Below are 17,443 nucleotides of genomic sequence, written 5' to 3'. Positions count from 1 at the left end.
AATTCAAAATGTGGTGAAAAAATGGCCCTAGTATGGCCCTGGCCAACTCCTCCTTTAACTCGTGGCTGGAGCAAAACTTTTGCATGGGTCTTTGGGCAGCAGTAAAGGACTAGGTCTCCCCGTCGGGGAATCGAACCCCGGTCTTCCGCGTGACAGGCGGAGATACTGTCCACTATACTAACGAGGAGTAACAGAGAAAGGTAGTCGCCCCCGATCAGCGCCCCCCCGACCAGGAACGGCCTCATGCGTCATTTTAGGTCATCGCTTCACAGAAGCCAGTGAAGCCAAAAAAATCATCTAATACCATTTAAATATGAAGTGTCTGTGTAAAACGGGTTACGTTATTAAATTAGAGAGCTTGCTTTTTTAATAAAGAGCCTTGTAGGTCAGGTCAAAAAGTTAATGCGTTTTTTTCCAGTGCCGGGCCCAAACAAAGAGAGTTTCGGGTCCTGCCAGCTGCTAATGTGTTGCGAGCATTCTTGCTGACCACACAAGGCGGCATCCAGTCTATGCCCGACCATCTGCGTTGGTGGTATAGTGGTGAGCATAGCTGCATTCCAAGCAGTTGACCCGGGATTGATTCCCGGCCAACGCATTGCCTTTTGCTCAAGCTGTCGTTAAAACAGTCGTCCGGGGCCCCTGGCCAACTCCTCATTTAACTCGTGGCTGGAGCAAAACTTTTGCATGGGTCTTTGGGCAGCAGTAAAGGACTAGGTCTCCCCGTCGGGGAATCGAACCCCGGTCTTCCGCGTGACAGGCGGAGATACTGTCCACTTTACTAACGAGGAGTTGCAGAGACAGGTAGTCGCCCCCGATGAGCGCCCCCCGACCAGGAACGGCCTCATGCGTCATTTTAGGTCATCGCTTCACAGAAGCCAGTGAAGCCAAACAAATCATCTAATACCATTTAAATATGAAGTGTCTGTGTAAAACGGGTTACGTTATTAAATTAGAGAGCTTGCTTTTTTAATAAAGAGCCAGGTAGGTCAGGTCAAAAAGTTAATGCGTTTTTTTCCAGTGCCGGGCCCAAACAAAGAGAGTTTCGGGTCCTGCCAGCTGCTAATGTGTTGCGAGCATTCTTGCTGACCGCACAAGGCGGCATCCAGTCTATGCCCGACCATCTGCGTTGGTGGTATAGTGGTGAGCATAGCTGCCTTCCAAGCAGTTGACCCGGGTTCGATTCCCGGCCAACGCATTGCCTTTTGCTCAAGCTGTCGTTAAAACAGTCGTCCGGGGCCCCTGGCCAACTCCTCATTTAACTCGTGGCTGGAGCAAAACTTTTGCATGGGTCTTTGGGCAGCAGTAAAGGACTAGGTCTCCCCGTCGGGGAATCGAACCCCGGTCTTCCGCGTGACAGGCGGAGATACTGTCCACTATACTAACGAGGAGTTGCAGAGACAGGTAGTCTCCCCCGATCAGCGCCCCCCGACCAGGAACGGCCTCATGCGTCATTTTAGGTCATCGCTTCACAGAAGCCAGTGAAGCCAAACGAATATTCTAATACCATTTAAATATGAAGTGTCTGTGTAAAACGGGTTACGTTATTAAATTAGAGAGCTTGCTTTTTTAATAAAGAGCCTGGTAGGTCCGGTCAAAAAGTTCATGCGTTTTTTTCCAGTGCCGGGCCCAAACAAAGAGAGTTTCGGTTCCTGCCAGCTACTAATGTGTTGCCAGCATTCTTGCTGACCGCACAAACCGGCATCCAGTCTATGCCCAACCGCCTGCGTTGGTGGTATAGTGGTGAGCATAGCTGCCTTCCAAGCAGTTGACCCGGGTTCGATTCCCGGCCAACGCATCGCCTTTTGCTCAAGCTGTCGTTAAAACAGTCGTCCGGGGCCCCTGGCCAACTCCTCATTTAACTCGTGGCTGGAGCAAAACTTTTGCATGGGTCTTTGGGCAGCAGTAAAGGCAGAGATGGGGGACTCGAGTCACATGACTTGACTCGAGTCAGACTCGAGTCGCAAATTTAAGGACTTGAGACTTGCTTGACTAAATTAAAAAAATGACTCGACTTGACTTTGACTTGAGATCCAATGACTTGAGACTTGACTTGACTTGAACTGTATGACTCGAGAATGACTTGATATACATTTTTATATAAATCATCGCAACATCCATTGATAAACAAAATGAAAGCAACGGAACCATTGACGTCATCAGATTCTGCGCGATTGCGTGACGCTGCACAAGTCCAGAAATAGCCTACATCGCGCTGAGCGCGCTAAATACAAAAACATCTCCCTGCATCGTATCTTTTTGGATATAAACACTAGAAAATGACCATATTCATGCAAGAAGATTTTTTGTACGCATAATAACTGGCAAGGGATATCGGACGACCATCACAACCTCGAACAGTCGAACTTCATTCACCACGTCTAAAAGTAAGCTATGGCTTGTTTAACCTGTTTGTTATAGTTAATTTGACTATCTTTAAATCTAGAGAGATTAATATTGGTCAAAACAGCATGCCTCTTTATACACAATTATGTTTTCAAATGTAGCTTAATGTTGTCAATATTCAAATGATAATTAATGACGGTATATGTTTTGTATAACATTTGCCACATTTCTTTTTAAATCATGCTTTAAAGCCAAAAATGTTGTTCTTTCCAATGACGAAAAACAATATAGAAAACTGTCGTTTGTTTTGTCGTTTATGTTTCTCTTAATGTTATCAGGGTTTGGTGGCCAAAAATGCCAGCAGAATTAATATACACCCAAAATTCAAAATGTGGTGAAAAAATGGCCCTAGTATGGCCCTGGCCAACTCCTCCTTTAACTCGTGGCTGGAGCAAAACTTTTGCATGGGTCTTTGGGCAGCAGTAAAGGACTAGGTCTCCCCGTCGGGGAATCGAACCCCGGTCTAAAGCGTGACAGGCGGAGATACTGTCCACTATACTAACGAGGAGTAACAGAGAAAGGTAGTCGCCCCCGATCAGCGCCCCCCCGACCAGGAACGGCCTCATGCGTCATTTTAGGTCATCGCTTCACAGAAGCCAGTGAAGCCAAAAAAATCATCTAATACCATTTAAATATGAAGTGTCTGTGTAAAACGGGTTACGTTATTAAATTAGAGAGCTTGCTTTTTTAATAAAGAGCCTGGTAGGTCCGGTCAAAAAGTTCATGCGTATTTTTTCCAGTGCTGGGCCCAAACAAAGAGAGTTTCGGTTCCTGCCAGCTGCTAATGTGTTGCCAGCATTCTTGCTGACCGCACAAGACGGCATCCAGTCTATGCCCAACCGCCTGCGTTGGTGGTATAGTGGTGAGCATAGCTGCCTTCCAAGCAGTTGACCCGGGTTCGATTCCCGGCCAACGCATTGCCTTTTGCTCAAGCCGTCGTTAAAACAGTCGTCTGGGGCCCCTGGCCAACTCCTCATTTAACTCGTGGCTGGAGCAAAACTTTTGCATGGGTCTTTGGGCAGCAGTAAAAGGACTAGGTCTCCCCGTCGGGGAATCGAACCCCGGTCTTCCGCGTGACAGGCGGAGATACTGTCCACTATACTAACGAGGAGTTGCAGAGATAGGTAGTCGCCCCCGATCAGCGCCCCCCGACCAGGAAAGGCCTCATGCGTCATTTTAGGTCATCGCTTCACAGAAGCCAGTTAAGCCAAACAAATCATCTAATACCATTTAAATATGAAGTGTCTGTGTAAAACGGGTTAAGTTATTAAATTAGAGAGCTTGCTTTTTTAATAAAGAGCCTGGTAGGTCAGGTCAAAAAGTTAATGCGTTTTTTTCCAGTGCCGGGCCCAAACAAAGAGAGTTTCGGTTCCTGCCAGCTGCTAATGTCTTGCGAGCATTCTTGCTGACCGCACAAGGCGGCATCCAGTCTATGCGCGACCATCTGCGTTGGTGGTATAGTGGTGAGCATAGCTGACTTCCAAGCAGTTTACCCGGGTTCGATTCCCGGCCAACGCATTGCCTTTTGCTCAAGCTGTCGTTAAAACAGTCGTCCGGGTTTTGCTTTTTGCTAATGTCTCAAAAAGTTCATGCGTTTTTTTCCAGTGCCGGGCCCAGACAAAGAGAGTTTCGGTTCCTGCCAGCTGCTAATGTGTTGCCAGCATTCTTGCTGACCGCACAAGGCGGCATCCAGTCTATGCCCAACCGCCTGCGTTGGTGGTATAGTGGTGAGCATAGCTGCCTTCCAAGCACTTGACCTGGGTTCGATTCCCGGCCAACGCATTGCCTTTTGCTCAAGCTGTCGTTAAAACAGACGTCCGGGGCCCCTAAAAAAGTAAGCTATGGCTTGTTTAACCTGTTTGTTATAGTTAATTTGACTATCTTTAAATCTAGAGAGATTAATATTGGTCAAAACAGCATGCCTCTTTATACACAATTATGTTTTCAAATGTAGCTTAATGTTGTCAATATTCAAATGATAATTAATGACGGTATATGTTTTGTATAACATTTGCCACATTTCTTTTTAAATCATGCTTTAAAGCCAAAAATGTTGTTCTTTCCAATGACGAAAAACAATATAGAAAACTGTCGTTTGTTTTGTCGTTTATGTTTCTCTTAATGTTATCAGGGTTTGGTGGCCAAAAATGCCAGCAGAATTAATATACACCCAAAATTCAAAATGTGGTGAAAAAATGGCCCTAGTATGGCCCTGGCCAACTCCTCCTTTAACTCGTGGCTGGAGCAAAACTTTTGCATGGGTCTTTGGGCAGCAGTAAAAGGACTAAGTCTCCCCGTCGGGGAATCGAACCCCGGTCTTCCGCGTGACAGGCGGAGATACTGTCCACTATACTAACGAGGAGTTGCAGAGATAGGTAGTTGCCCACGATCAGCGCCCCCCGACCAGGAAAGGCCTCATGCGTCATTTTAGGGCATCGCTTCACAGAAGCCAGTTAAGCCAAACAAATCATCTAATACCATTTAAATATGAAGTGTCTGTGTAAAACGGGTTAAGTTATTAAATTAGAGAGCTTGCTTTTTTAATAAAGAGCCTGGTAGGTCAGGTCAAAAAGTTAATGCGTTTTTTTCCAGTGCCGGGCCCAAACAAAGAGAGTTTCGGGTCCTGCCAGCTGCTAATGTGTTGCGAGCATTCTTGCTGACCGCACAAGGCGGCATCCAGTCTATGCCCGACCATCTGCGTTGGTGGTATAGTGGTGAGCATAGCTGCCTTCTAAGCAGTTGACCCGGGTTCAATTCCCGGCCAAGGCATTGCCTTTTGCTCAAGCTGTCGTTAAAACAGTCGTCCGGGGCCCCTGGCCAACTCCTCATTTAACTCGTGGCTGGAGCAAAACTTTTGCATGGGTCTTTGGGCAGCAGTAAAGGACTAGGTCTCCCCGTCGGGGAATCGAACCCCGGTCTTCCGCGTGACAGGCGGAGATACTGTCCACTATACTAACGAGGAATTGCAGAGACAGGTAGTCGCCCCTGATCAGCGCCCCCCGACCAGGAACGGCCTCATGCGTCATTTTAGGTCATCGCTTCACAGAAGCCAGTGAAGCCAAACAAATCATCTAATACCATTTAAATATGAAGTGTCTGTGTAAAACGGGTTAAGTTATTAAATTAGAGAGCTTGCTTTTTTAATAAAGAGCCTGGTAGGTCAGGTCAAAAAGTTAATGCGTTTTTTTCCAGTGCCGGGCCCAAACAAAGAGAGTTTCGGGTCCTGCCAGCTGCTAATGTGTTGCGAGCATTCTTGCTGACCGCACAAGGCGGCATCCAGTCTATGCCCGACCCATTTCCTTTTGCTCAAGCTGTCGTTAAAACAGTCATCCGGGGCCCCTGGCCAACTCCTCATTTAACTCGTGGCTGGAGCAAAACTTTTGCATGGGTCTTTGGGCAGCAGTAAAGGACTAGGTCTCCCCGTCGGGGAATCGAACCCCAGTCTTCCGCGTGACAGGCGGAGATACTGTCCACTATACTAACGAGGAGTTGCAGAGATAGGTAGTCGCCCCCGATCAGCGCCCCCCTGACCAGGAACGGCCTCATGCGTCATTTTAGGTCATCGCTTCACAGAAGCCAGTGAAGCCAAACAAATCATCTAATACCATTTAAATATGAAGTGTCTGTGTAAAACGGGTTACGTTATTAAATTAGAGAGCTTGCTTTTTTAATAAAGAGCCTGGTAGGTCCGGTCAAAAAGTTCATGCGTTTTTTTCCAGTGCCGGGCCCAGACAAAGAGAGTTTCGGTTCCTGCCAGCTGCTAATGTGTTGCCAGCATTCTTGCTGACCGCACAAGGCGGCATCCAGTCTATGCCCAACCGCCTGCGTTGGTGGTATAGTGGTGAGCATAGCTGCCTTGCAAGCAGTTGACCTGGGTTCGATTCCCGGCCAACGCATTGCCTTTTGCTCAAGCTGTCGTTAAAACAGACGTCCGGGGCCCCTGGCCCACTCCTCATTTAACTCGTGGCTGGAGCAAAACTTTTGCATGGGTCTTTGGGCAGCAGTAAAGGACTAGGTCTCCCCGTCGGGGAATCGAACCCCGGTCTTCCGCGTGACAGGCGGAGATACTGTCCATTATACTAACGAGGAGTTGCAGAGACAGATAGTCGCCCCCGAACAGCGCCCCCCGACCAGGAACGGCCTCATGCGTCATTTTAGGTCATCGCTTCACAGAAGCCAGTGAAGCCAAACGAATAATCTAATACCATTTAAATATGAAGTGTCTGTGTAAAACGGGTTACGTTATTAAATTAGAGAGCTTGCTTTTTTAATAAAGAGCCTGGTAGGTCCGGTCAAAAAGTTCATGCGTTTTTTTCCAGTGCCGGGCCCAAACAAAGAGAGTTTCGGTTCCTGCCAGCTGCTAATGTGTTGCCAGCATTCTTGCTGACCGCACAAGGCAGCATCCAGTCTATGCCCAACCGCCTGCGTTGGTGGTATAGTGGTGAGCATAGCTGCCTTCCAAGCAGTTGACCCGGGTTCGATTCCCGGCCAACGCATCGCCTTTTGCTCAAGCTGTCGTTAAAACAGTCGTCCGGGGCCCCTGGCCAACTCCTCATTTAACTCGTGGCTGGAGCAAAACTTTTGCATGGGTCTTTGGGCAGCAGTAAAGGCAGAGATGGGGGACTCGAGTCACATGACTTGACTCGAGTCAGACTCGAGTCGCAAATTTAAGGACTTGAGACTTGCTTGACTAAATTAAAAAAATGACTCGACTTGACTTTGACTTGAGATCCAATGACTTGAGACTTGACTTGACTTGAACTGTATGACTCGAGAATGACTTGATATACATTTTTATATAAATCATCGCAACATCCATTGATAAACAAAATGAAAGCAACGGAACCATTGACGTCATCAGATTCTGCGCGATTGCGTGACGCTGCACAAGTCCAGAAATAGCCTACATCGCGCTGAGCCCGCTAAATACAAAAACATCTCCCTGCATCGTATCTTTTTGGATATAAACACTAGAAAATGACCATATTCATGCAAGAAGATTTTTTGTACGCATAATAACTGGCAAGGGATATCGGACGACCATCACAACCTCGAACAGTCAAACTTCATTCACCACGTCTAAAAGTAAGCTATGGCTTGTTTAACCTGTTTGTTATAGTTAATTTGACTATCTTTAAATCTAGAGAGATTAATATTGGTCAAAACAGCATGCCTCTTTATACACAATTATGTTTTCAAATGTAGCTTAATGTTGTCAATATTCAAATGATAATTAATGACGGTATATGTTTTGTATAACATTTGCCACATTTCTTTTTAAATCATGCTTTAAAGCCAAAAATGTTGTTCTTTCCAATGACGAAAAACAATATAGAAAACTGTTAGTTTTGTCGTTTATGTTTCTCTTAATGTTATCAGGGTTTGGTGGCAAAAAATGCCAGCAGAATTAATATGCACCCAAAATTCAAAATGTGGTGGAAAAATGGCCCTAGCATGGCCCTGGCCAACTCCTCCTTTAACTCGTGGCTGGAGCAAAACTTTTGCATGGGTCTTTGGGCAGCAGTAAAGGACTAGGTCTCCCCGTCGGGGAATCGAACCCCGGTCTTCCGCGTGACAGGCGGAGATACTGTCCACTATACTAACGAGGAGTTGCAGAGACAGGTAGTCGCCCCCGATCAGCGCCCCCCGACCAGGAACGGCCTCATGCGTCATTTTAGGTCATCGCTTCACAGAAGCCAGTGAAGTCAAACGAATAATCTAATACCATTTAAATATGAAGTGTCTGTGTAAAACGGGTTACGTTATTAAATTAGAGAGCTTGCTTTTTTAATAAAGAGCCTGGTAGGTCCGGTCAAAAAGTTCATGCGTTTTTTTCCAGTGCCGGGCCCAAACAAAGAGAGTTTCGGTTCCTGCCAGCTGCTAATGTGTTGCCAGCATTCTTGCTGACCGCACAAGGCGGCATCCAGTCTATGCCCAACCGCCTGCGTTGGTGGTATAGTGGTGAGCATAGCTGCCTTCCAAGCAGTTGACCCGGGTTCGATTCCCGGCCAACGCATCGCCTTTTGCTCAAGCTGTCGTTAAAACAGTCGTCCGGGGCCCCTGGCCAACTCCTCATTTAACTCGTGGCTGGAGCAAAACTTTTGCATGGGTCTTTGGGCAGCAGTAAAGGCAGAGATGGGGGACTCGAGTCACATGACTTGACTCGAGTCAGACTCGAGTCGCAAATTTAAGGACTTGAGACTTGCTTGACTAAATTTAAAAAATGACTCGACTTGACTTTGACTTGAGATCCAATGACTTGAGACTTGACTTGACTTGAACTGTATGACTCGAGAATGACTTGATATACATTTTTATATAAATCATCGCAACATCCATTGATAAACAAAATGAAAGCAACGGAACCATTGACGTCATCAGATTCTGCGCGATTGCGTGACGCTGCACAAGTCCAGAAATAGCCTACATCGCGGTGAGCGCGCTAAATACAAAAACATCTCCCTGCATCGTATCTTTTTGGATATAAACACTAGAAAATGACCATATTCATGCAAGAAGATTTTTTGTACGCATAATAACTGGCAAGGGATATCGGACGACCATCACAACCTCGAACAGTCGAACTTCATTCACCACGTCTAAAAGTAAGCTATGGCTTGTTTAACCTGTTTGTTATAGTTAATTTGACTATCTTTAAATCTAGAGAGATTAATATTGGTCAAAACAGCATGCCTCTTTATACACAATTATGTTTTCAAATGTAGCTTAATGTTGTCAATATTCAAATGATAATTAATGACGGTATATGTTTTGTATAACATTTGCCACATTTCTTTTTAAATCATGCTTTAAAGCCAAAAATGTTGTTCTTTCCAATAACGAAAAACAATATAGAAAACTGTTAGTTTTGTCGTTTATGTTTCTCTTAATGTTATCAGGGTTTGGTGGCAAAAAATGCCAGCAGAATTAATATGCACCCAAAATTCAAAATGTGGTGGAAAAATGGCCCTAGTATGGCCCTGGCCAACTCCTCCTTTAACTCGTGGCTGGAGCAAAACTTTTGCATGGGTCTTTGGGCAGCAGTAAAGGACTAGGTCTCCCCGTCGGGGAATCGAACCCCGGTCTTCCGCGTGACAGGCGGAGATACTGTCCACTATACTAACGAGGAGTTGCAGAGATAGGTAGTCGCCCCCGATCAGCGCCCCCCTGACCAAGAACGGCCTCATGCGTCATTTTAGGTCATCGCTTCACAGAAGCCAGTGAAGCCAAACAAATCATCTAATACCATTTAAATATGAAGTGTCTGTGTAAAACGGGTTACGTTATTAAATTAGAGAGCTTGCTTTTTTAATAAAGAGCCTGGTAGGTCCGGTCAAAAAGTTCATGCGTTTTTTTCCAGTGCCGGGCCCAGACAAAGAGAGTTTCGGTTCCTGCCAGCTGCTAATGTGTTGCCAGCATTCTTGCTGACCGCACAAGGCGGCATCCAGTCTATGCCCAACCGCCTGCGTTGGTGGTATAGTGGTGAGCATAGCTGCCTTCCAAGCAGTTGACCCGGGTTCGATTCCCGGCCAACGCATTGCCTTTTGCTCAAGCTGTCGTTAAAACAGTCGTCCGGGGCCCCTGGCCAACTCCTCATTTAACTCGTGGCTGGAGCAAAACTTTTGCATGGGTCTTTGGGCAGCAGTAAAAGGACTAAGTCTCCCCGTCGGGGAATCGAACCCCGGTCTTCCGCGTGACAGGCGGAGATACTGTCCACTATACTAACGAGGAGTTGCAGAGATAGGTAGTCGCCCCCGATCAGCACCCCCCGACCAGGAAAGGCCTCATGCGTCATTTTAGGTCATCGCTTCACAGAAGCCAGTTAAGCCAAACAAATAATCTAATACCATTTAAATTTGAAGTGTCTGTGTAAAACGGGTTAAGTTATTAAATTAGAGAGCTTGCTTTTTTAATAAAGAGCCTTGTAGGTCAGGTCAAAAAGTTAATGCGTTTTTTTCCAGTGCCGGGCCCAAACAAAGAGAGTTTCGGGTCCTGCCAGCTGCTAATGTGTTGCGAGCATTCTTGCTGACCGCACAAGGCGGCATCCAGTCTATGCCCGACCATCTGCGTTGGTGGTATAGTGGTGAGCATAGCTGCCTTCCAAGCAGTTGACCCGGGTTCGATTCCCGGCCAACGCATTGCCTTTTGCTCAAGCTGTCGTTAAAACAGTCGTCCGGGGCCCCTGGCCAACTCCTCATTTAACTCGTGGCTGGAGCAAAACTTTTGCATGGGTCTTTGGGCAGCAGTAAAGGCAGAGATGGGGGACTCGAGTCACATGACTTGACTCGAGTCGCAAATTTAAGGACTTGAGACTTGCTTGACTAAATTAAAAAAATGACTCGACTTGACTTTGACTTGAGATCCAATGACTTGAGACTTGACTTGACTTGAACTGTATGACTCGAGAATGACTTGATATACATTTTTATATAAATCATCGCAACATCCATTGATAAACAAAATGAAAGCAACGGAACCATTGACGTCATCAGATTCTGCGCGATTGCGTGACGCTGCACAAGTCCAGAAATAGCCTACATCGCGGTGAGCGCGCTAAATACAAAAACATCTCCCTGCATCGTATCTTTTTGGATATAAACACTAGAAAATGACCATATTCATGCAAGAAGATTTTTTGTACGCATAATAACTGGCAAGGGATATCGGACGACCATCACAACCTCGAACAGTCGAACTTCATTCACCACGTCTAAAAGTAAGCTATGGCTTGTTTAACCTGTTTGTTATAGTTAATTTGACTATCTTTAAATCTAGAGAGATTAATATTGGTCAAAACAGCATGCCTCTTTATACACAATTATGTTTTCAAATGTAGCTTAATGTTGTCAATATTCAAATGATAATTAATGACGGTATATGTTTTGTATAACATTTGCCACATTTCTTTTTAAATCATGCTTTAAAGCCAAAAATGTTGTTCTTTCCAATAACGAAAAACAATATAGAAAACTGTTAGTTTTGTCGTTTATGTTTCTCTTAATGTTATCAGGGTTTGGTGGCAAAAAATGCCAGCAGAATTAATATGCACCCAAAATTCAAAATGTGGTGGAAAAATGGCCCTAGTATGGCCCTGGCCAACTCCTCCTTTAACTCGTGGCTGGAGCAAAACTTTTGCATGGGTCTTTGGGCAGCAGTAAAGGACTAGGTCTCCCCGTCGGGGAATCGAACCCCGGTCTTCCGCGTGACAGGCGGAGATACTGTCCACTATACTAACGAGGAGTTGCAGAGATAGGTAGTCGCCCCCGATCAGCGCCCCCCTGACCAAGAACGGCCTCATGCGTCATTTTAGGTCATCGCTTCACAGAAGCCAGTGAAGCCAAACAAATCATCTAATACCATTTAAATATGAAGTGTCTGTGTAAAACGGGTTACGTTATTAAATTAGAGAGCTTGCTTTTTTAATAAAGAGCCTGGTAGGTCCGGTCAAAAAGTTCATGCGTTTTTTTCCAGTGCCGGGCCCAGACAAAGAGAGTTTCGGTTCCTGCCAGCTGCTAATGTGTTGCCAGCATTCTTGCTGACCGCACAAGGCGGCATCCAGTCTATGCCCAACCGCCTGCGTTGGTGGTATAGTGGTGAGCATAGCTGCCTTCCAAGCAGTTGACCCGGGTTCGATTCCCGGCCAACGCATTGCCTTTTGCTCAAGCTGTCGTTAAAACAGTCGTCCGGGGCCCCTGGCCAACTCCTCATTTAACTCGTGGCTGGAGCAAAACTTTTGCATGGGTCTTTGGGCAGCAGTAAAAGGACTAAGTCTCCCCGTCGGGGAATCGAACCCCGGTCTTCCGCGTGACAGGCGGAGATACTGTCCACTATACTAACGAGGAGTTGCAGAGATAGGTAGTCGCCCCCGATCAGCGCCCCCCGACCAGGAAAGGCCTCATGCGTCATTTTAGGTCATCGCTTCACAGAAGCCAGTTAAGCCAAACAAATAATCTAATACCATTTAAATTTGAAGTGTCTGTGTAAAACGGGTTAAGTTATTAAATTAGAGAGCTTGCTTTTTTAATAAAGAGCCTTGTAGGTCAGGTCAAAAAGTTAATGCATTTTTTTCCAGTGCCGGGCCCAAACAAAGAGAGTTTCGGGTCCTGCCAGCTGCTAATGTGTTGCGAGCATTCTTGCTGACCGCACAAGGCGGCATCCAGTCTATGCCCGACCATCTGCGTTGGTGGTATAGTGGTGAGCATAGCTGCCTTCCAAACAGTTGACCCGGGTTCGATTCCCGGCCAACGCATTGCCTTTTGCTCAAGCTGTCGTTAAAACAGTCGTCCGGGGCCCCTGGCCAACTCCTCATTTAACTCGTGGCTGGAGCAAAACTTTTGCATGGGTCTTTGGGCAGCAGTAAAAGGACTAGGTCTCCCCGTCGGGGAATCGAACCCCGGTCTTCCGCGTGACAGGCGGAGATACTGTCCACTATACTAACGAGGAGTTGCAGAGATAGGTAGTCGCCCCCGATCAGCGCCCCCCGACCAGGAAAGGCCTCATGCGTCATTTTAGGTCATCGCTTCACAGAAGCCAGTTAAGCCAAACAAATCATCTAATACCATTTAAATATGAAGTGTCTGTGTAAAACGGGTTAAGTTATTAAATTAGAGAGCTTGCTTTTTTAATAAAGAGCCTGGTAGGTCAGGTCAAAAAGTTACTGCGTTTTTTTCCAGTGCCGGGCCCAAACAAAGAGAGTTTCGGTTCCTGCCAGCTGCTAATGTGTTGCCAGCATTCTTGCTGACCGCACAAGGCGGCATCCAGTCTATGCCCAACCGCCTGCGTTGGTGGTATAGTGGTGAGCATAGCTGCCTTCCAAGCAGTTGACCCGGGTTCGATTCCCGGCCAACGCATCGCCTTTTGCTCAAGCTGTCGTTAAAACAGTCGTCCGGGGCCCCTGGCCAACTCCTCATTTAACTCGTGGCTGGAGCAAAACTTTTGCATGGGTCTTTGGGCAGCAGTAAAGGACTAGGTCTCCCCGTCGGGGAATCGAACCCCGGTCTTCCGCGTGACAGGCGGAGATACTGTCCACTATACTAACGAGGAGTAACAGAGAAAGGTAGTCGCCCCCGATCAGCGCCCCCCCGACCAGGAACGGCCTCATGCGTCATTTTAGGTCATCGCTTCACAGAAGCCAGTGAAGCCAAACGAATATTCTAATACCATTTAAATATGAAGTGTCTGTGTAAAACGGGTTACGTTATTAAATTAGAGAGCTTGCTTTTTTAATAAAGAGCCTGGTAGGTCCGGTCAAAAAGTTCATGCGTTTTTTTCCAGTGCCGGGCCCAAACAAAGAGAGTTTCGGTTCCTGCCAGCTACTAATGTGTTGCCAGCATTCTTGCTGACCGCACAACGCGGCATCCAGTCTATGCCCAACCGCCTGCGTTGGTGGTATAGTGGTGAGCATAGCTGCCTTCCAAGCAGTTGACCCGGGTTCGATTCCCGGCCAACGCATCGCCTTTTGCTCAAGCTGTCGTTAAAACAGTCGTCCGGGGCCCCTGGCCAACTCCTCATTTAACTCGTGGCTGGAGCAAAACTTTTGCATGGGTCTTTGGGCAGCAGTAAAGGCAGAGATGGGGGACTCGAGTCACATGACTTGACTCGAGTCAGACTCGAGTCGCAAATTTAAGGACTTGAGACTTGCTTGACTAAATTAAAAAAATGACTCGACTTGACTTTGACTTGAGATCCAATGACTTGAGACTTGACTTGACTTGAACTGTATGACTCGAGAATGACTTGATATACATTTTTATATAAATCATCGCAACATCCATTGATAAACAAAATGAAAGCAACGGAACCATTGACGTCATCAGATTCTGCGCGATTGCGTGACGCTGCACAAGTCCAGAAATAGCCTACATCGCGCTGAGCGCGCTAAATACAAAAACATCTCCTTGCATCGTATCTTTTTGGATATAAACACTAGAAAATGACCATATTCATGCAAGAAGATTTTTTGTACGCATAATAACTGGCAAGGGATATCGGACGACCATCACAACCTCGAACAGTCGAACTTCATTCACCACGTCTAAAAGTAAGCTATGGCTTGTTTAACCTGTTTGTTATAGTTCATTTGACTATCTTTAAATCTAGAGAGATTAATATTGGTCAAAACAGCATGCCTCTTTATACACAATTATGTTTTCAAATGTAGCTTAATGTTGTCAATATTCAAATGATAATTAATGACGGTATATGTTTTGTATAACATTTGCCACATTTCTTTTTAAATCATGCTTTAAAGCCAAAAATGTTGTTCTTTCCAATGACGAAAAACAATATAGAAAACTGTCGTTTGTTTTGTCGTTTATGTTTCTCTTAATGTTATCAGGGTTTGGTGGCCAAAAATGCCAGCAGAATTAATATACACCCAAAATTCAAAATGTGGTGAAAAAATGGCCCTAGTATGGCCCTGGCCAACTCCTCCTTTAACTCGTGGCTGGAGCAAAACTTTTGCATGGGTCTTTGGGCAGCAGTAAAGGACTAGGTCTCCCCGTCGGGGAATCGAACCCTGGTCTTCCGCGTGACAGGCGGAGATACTGTCCACTATACTAACGAGGAGTAACAGAGAAAGGTAGTCGCCCCCGATCAGCGCCCCCCCGACCAGGAACGGCCTCATGCGTCATTTTAGGTCATCGCTTCACAGAAGCCAGTGAAGCCAAAAAAATCATCTAATACCATTTAAATATGAAGTGTCTGTGTAAAACGGGTTACGTTATTAAATTAGAGAGCTTGCTTTTTTAATAAAGAGCCTGGTAGGTCCGGTCAAAAAGTTCATGCGTATTTTTTCCAGTGCCGGGCCCAAACAAAGAGAGTTTCGGTTCCTGCCAGCTGCTAATGTGTTGCCAGCATTCTTGCTGACCGCACAAGGCGGCATCCAGTCTATGCCCAACCGCCTGCGTTGGTGGTATAGTGGTGAGCATAGCTGCCTTCCAAGCAGTTGACCCGGGTTCGATTCCCGGCCAACGCATTGCCTTTTGCTCAAGCCGTCGTTAAAACAGTCGTCTGGGGCCCCTGGCCAACTCCTCATTTAACTCGTGGCTGGAGCAAAACTTTTGCATGGGTCTTTGGGCAGCAGTAAAAGGACTAGGTCTCCCCGTCGGGGAATCGAACCCCGGTCTTCCGCGTGACAGGCGGAGATACTGTCCACTATACTAACGAGGAGTTGCAGAGATAGGTAGTCGCCCCCGATCAGCGCCCCCCGACCAGGAAAGGCCTCATGCGTCATTTTAGGTCATCGCTTCACAGAAGCCAGTTAAGCCAAACAAATCATCTAATACCATTTAAATATGAAGTGTCTGTGTAAAACGGGTTAAGTTATTAAATTAGAGAGCTTGCTTTTTTAATAAAGAGCCTGGTAGGTCAGGTCAAAAAGTTACTGCGTTTTTTTCCAGTGCCGGGCCCAAACAAAGAGAGTTTCGGTTCCTGCCAGCTGCTAATGTGTTGCCAGCATTCTTGCTGACCGCACAAGGCGGCATCCAGTCTATGCCCAACCGCCTGCGTTGGTGGTATAGTGGTGAGCATAGCTGCCTTCCAAGCAGTTGACCCGGGTTCGATTCCCGGCCAACGCATCGCCTTTTGCTCAAGCTGTCGTTAAAACAGTCGTCCGGGGCCCCTGGCCAACTCCTCATTTAACTCGTGGCTGGAGCAAAACTTTTGCATGGGTCTTTGGGCAGCAGTAAAGGACTAGGTCTCCCCGTCGGGGAATCGAACCCCGGTCTTCCGCGTGACAGGCGGAGATACTGTCCACTATACTAACGAGGAGTAACAGAGAAAGGTAGTCGCCCCCGATCAGCGCCCCCCCGACCAGGAACGGCCTCATGCGTCATTTTAGGTCATCGCTTCACAGAAGCCAGTGAAGCCAAACGAATATTCTAATACCATTTAAATATGAAGTGTCTGTGTAAAACGGGTTACGTTATTAAATTAGAGAGCTTGCTTTTTTAATAAAGAGCCTGGTAGGTCCGGTCAAAAAGTTCATGCGTTTTTTTCCAGTGCCGGGCCCAAACAAAGAGAGTTTCGGTTCCTGCCAGCTACTAATGTGTTGCCAGCATTCTTGCTGACCGCACAACGCGGCATCCAGTCTATGCCCAACCGCCTGCGTTGGTGGTATAGTGGTGAGCATAGCTGCCTTCCAAGCAGTTGACCCGGGTTCGATTCCCGGCCAACGCATCGCCTTTTGCTCAAGCTGTCGTTAAAACAGTCGTCCGGGGCCCCTGGCCAACTCCTCATTTAACTCGTGGCTGGAGCAAAACTTTTGCATGGGTCTTTGGGCAGCAGTAAAGGCAGAGATGGGGGACTCGAGTCACATGACTTGACTCGAGTCAGACTCGAGTCGCAAATTTAAGGACTTGAGACTTGCTTGACTAAATTAAAAAAATGACTCGACTTGACTTTGACTTGAGATCCAATGACTTGAGACTTGACTTGACTTGAACTGTATGACTCGAGAATGACTTGATATACATTTTTATATAAATCATCGCAACATCCATTGATAAACAAAATGAAAGCAACGGAACCATTGACGTCATCAGATTCTGCGCGATTGCGTGACGCTGCACAAGTCCAGAAATAGCCTACATCGCGCTGAGCGCGCTAAATACAAAAACATCTCCTTGCATCGTATCTTTTTGGATATAAACACTAGAAAATGACCATATTCATGCAAGAAGATTTTTTGTACGCATAATAACTGGCAAGGGATATCGGACGACCATCACAACCTCGAACAGTCGAACTTCATTCACCACGTCTAAAAGTAAGCTATGGCTTGTTTAACCTGTTTGTTATAGTTCATTTGACTATCTTTAAATCTAGAGAGATTAATATTGGTCAAAACAGCATGCCTCTTTATACACAATTATGTTTTCAAATGTAGCTTAATGTTGTCAATATTCAAATGATAATTAATGACGGTATATGTTTTGTATAACATTTGCCACATTTCTTTTTAAATCATGCTTTAAAGCCAAAAATGTTGTTCTTTCCAATGACGAAAAACAATATAGAAAACTGTCGTTTGTTTTGTCGT

General features: G+C 46.2%; 15 non-coding genes across 15 annotated transcripts; all 15 read left to right on the top strand.

Moving 5' to 3' along the window:
• The first annotated feature begins 1,123 nt into the window (after positions 1–1,123).
• trnag-ucc (transfer RNA glycine (anticodon UCC)) lies at positions 1,124–1,195 on the top strand. Its single transcript has one exon. It is a non-coding gene; the product is annotated as a tRNA-Gly (tRNA).
• Positions 1,196–1,723: 528 nt separating this feature from the next.
• trnag-ucc (transfer RNA glycine (anticodon UCC)) lies at positions 1,724–1,795 on the top strand. The gene has a single exon. It is a non-coding gene; the product is annotated as a tRNA-Gly (tRNA).
• A 1,453-nt stretch (positions 1,796–3,248) lies between these two features.
• On the top strand, positions 3,249–3,320 carry trnag-ucc (transfer RNA glycine (anticodon UCC)). Its single transcript has one exon. It is a non-coding gene; the product is annotated as a tRNA-Gly (tRNA).
• Positions 3,321–5,100: 1,780 nt separating this feature from the next.
• Positions 5,101–5,172, top strand: trnar-ucu (transfer RNA arginine (anticodon UCU)). The gene has a single exon. It is a non-coding gene; the product is annotated as a tRNA-Arg (tRNA).
• A 1,055-nt stretch (positions 5,173–6,227) lies between these two features.
• trnaa-ugc (transfer RNA alanine (anticodon UGC)) lies at positions 6,228–6,299 on the top strand. Its single transcript has one exon. It is a non-coding gene; the product is annotated as a tRNA-Ala (tRNA).
• A 528-nt stretch (positions 6,300–6,827) lies between these two features.
• Positions 6,828–6,899, top strand: trnag-ucc (transfer RNA glycine (anticodon UCC)). Its single transcript has one exon. It is a non-coding gene; the product is annotated as a tRNA-Gly (tRNA).
• Positions 6,900–8,347: 1,448 nt separating this feature from the next.
• Positions 8,348–8,419, top strand: trnag-ucc (transfer RNA glycine (anticodon UCC)). Its single transcript has one exon. It is a non-coding gene; the product is annotated as a tRNA-Gly (tRNA).
• A 1,449-nt stretch (positions 8,420–9,868) lies between these two features.
• Positions 9,869–9,940, top strand: trnag-ucc (transfer RNA glycine (anticodon UCC)). The gene has a single exon. It is a non-coding gene; the product is annotated as a tRNA-Gly (tRNA).
• Positions 9,941–10,469: 529 nt separating this feature from the next.
• On the top strand, positions 10,470–10,541 carry trnag-ucc (transfer RNA glycine (anticodon UCC)). The gene has a single exon. It is a non-coding gene; the product is annotated as a tRNA-Gly (tRNA).
• Positions 10,542–11,979: 1,438 nt separating this feature from the next.
• trnag-ucc (transfer RNA glycine (anticodon UCC)) lies at positions 11,980–12,051 on the top strand. Its single transcript has one exon. It is a non-coding gene; the product is annotated as a tRNA-Gly (tRNA).
• Positions 12,052–13,181: 1,130 nt separating this feature from the next.
• Positions 13,182–13,253, top strand: trnag-ucc (transfer RNA glycine (anticodon UCC)). Its single transcript has one exon. It is a non-coding gene; the product is annotated as a tRNA-Gly (tRNA).
• Positions 13,254–13,782: 529 nt separating this feature from the next.
• On the top strand, positions 13,783–13,854 carry trnag-ucc (transfer RNA glycine (anticodon UCC)). The gene has a single exon. It is a non-coding gene; the product is annotated as a tRNA-Gly (tRNA).
• A 1,453-nt stretch (positions 13,855–15,307) lies between these two features.
• Positions 15,308–15,379, top strand: trnag-ucc (transfer RNA glycine (anticodon UCC)). The gene has a single exon. It is a non-coding gene; the product is annotated as a tRNA-Gly (tRNA).
• A 529-nt stretch (positions 15,380–15,908) lies between these two features.
• trnag-ucc (transfer RNA glycine (anticodon UCC)) lies at positions 15,909–15,980 on the top strand. Its single transcript has one exon. It is a non-coding gene; the product is annotated as a tRNA-Gly (tRNA).
• Positions 15,981–16,509: 529 nt separating this feature from the next.
• Positions 16,510–16,581, top strand: trnag-ucc (transfer RNA glycine (anticodon UCC)). The gene has a single exon. It is a non-coding gene; the product is annotated as a tRNA-Gly (tRNA).
• The last annotated feature ends 862 nt before the right edge of the window (positions 16,582–17,443 follow it).

This window comes from Rhinichthys klamathensis, unplaced genomic scaffold (assembly GCF_029890125.1).
Source record: "Rhinichthys klamathensis goyatoka isolate OS25496 unplaced genomic scaffold, OSU_Roscu_1.1 h1tg000176l_1, whole genome shotgun sequence".
NCBI lineage: Eukaryota > Metazoa > Chordata > Actinopteri > Cypriniformes > Leuciscidae > Rhinichthys > Rhinichthys klamathensis.
This window is presented reverse-complemented; position numbering and strand designations above follow the sequence as displayed.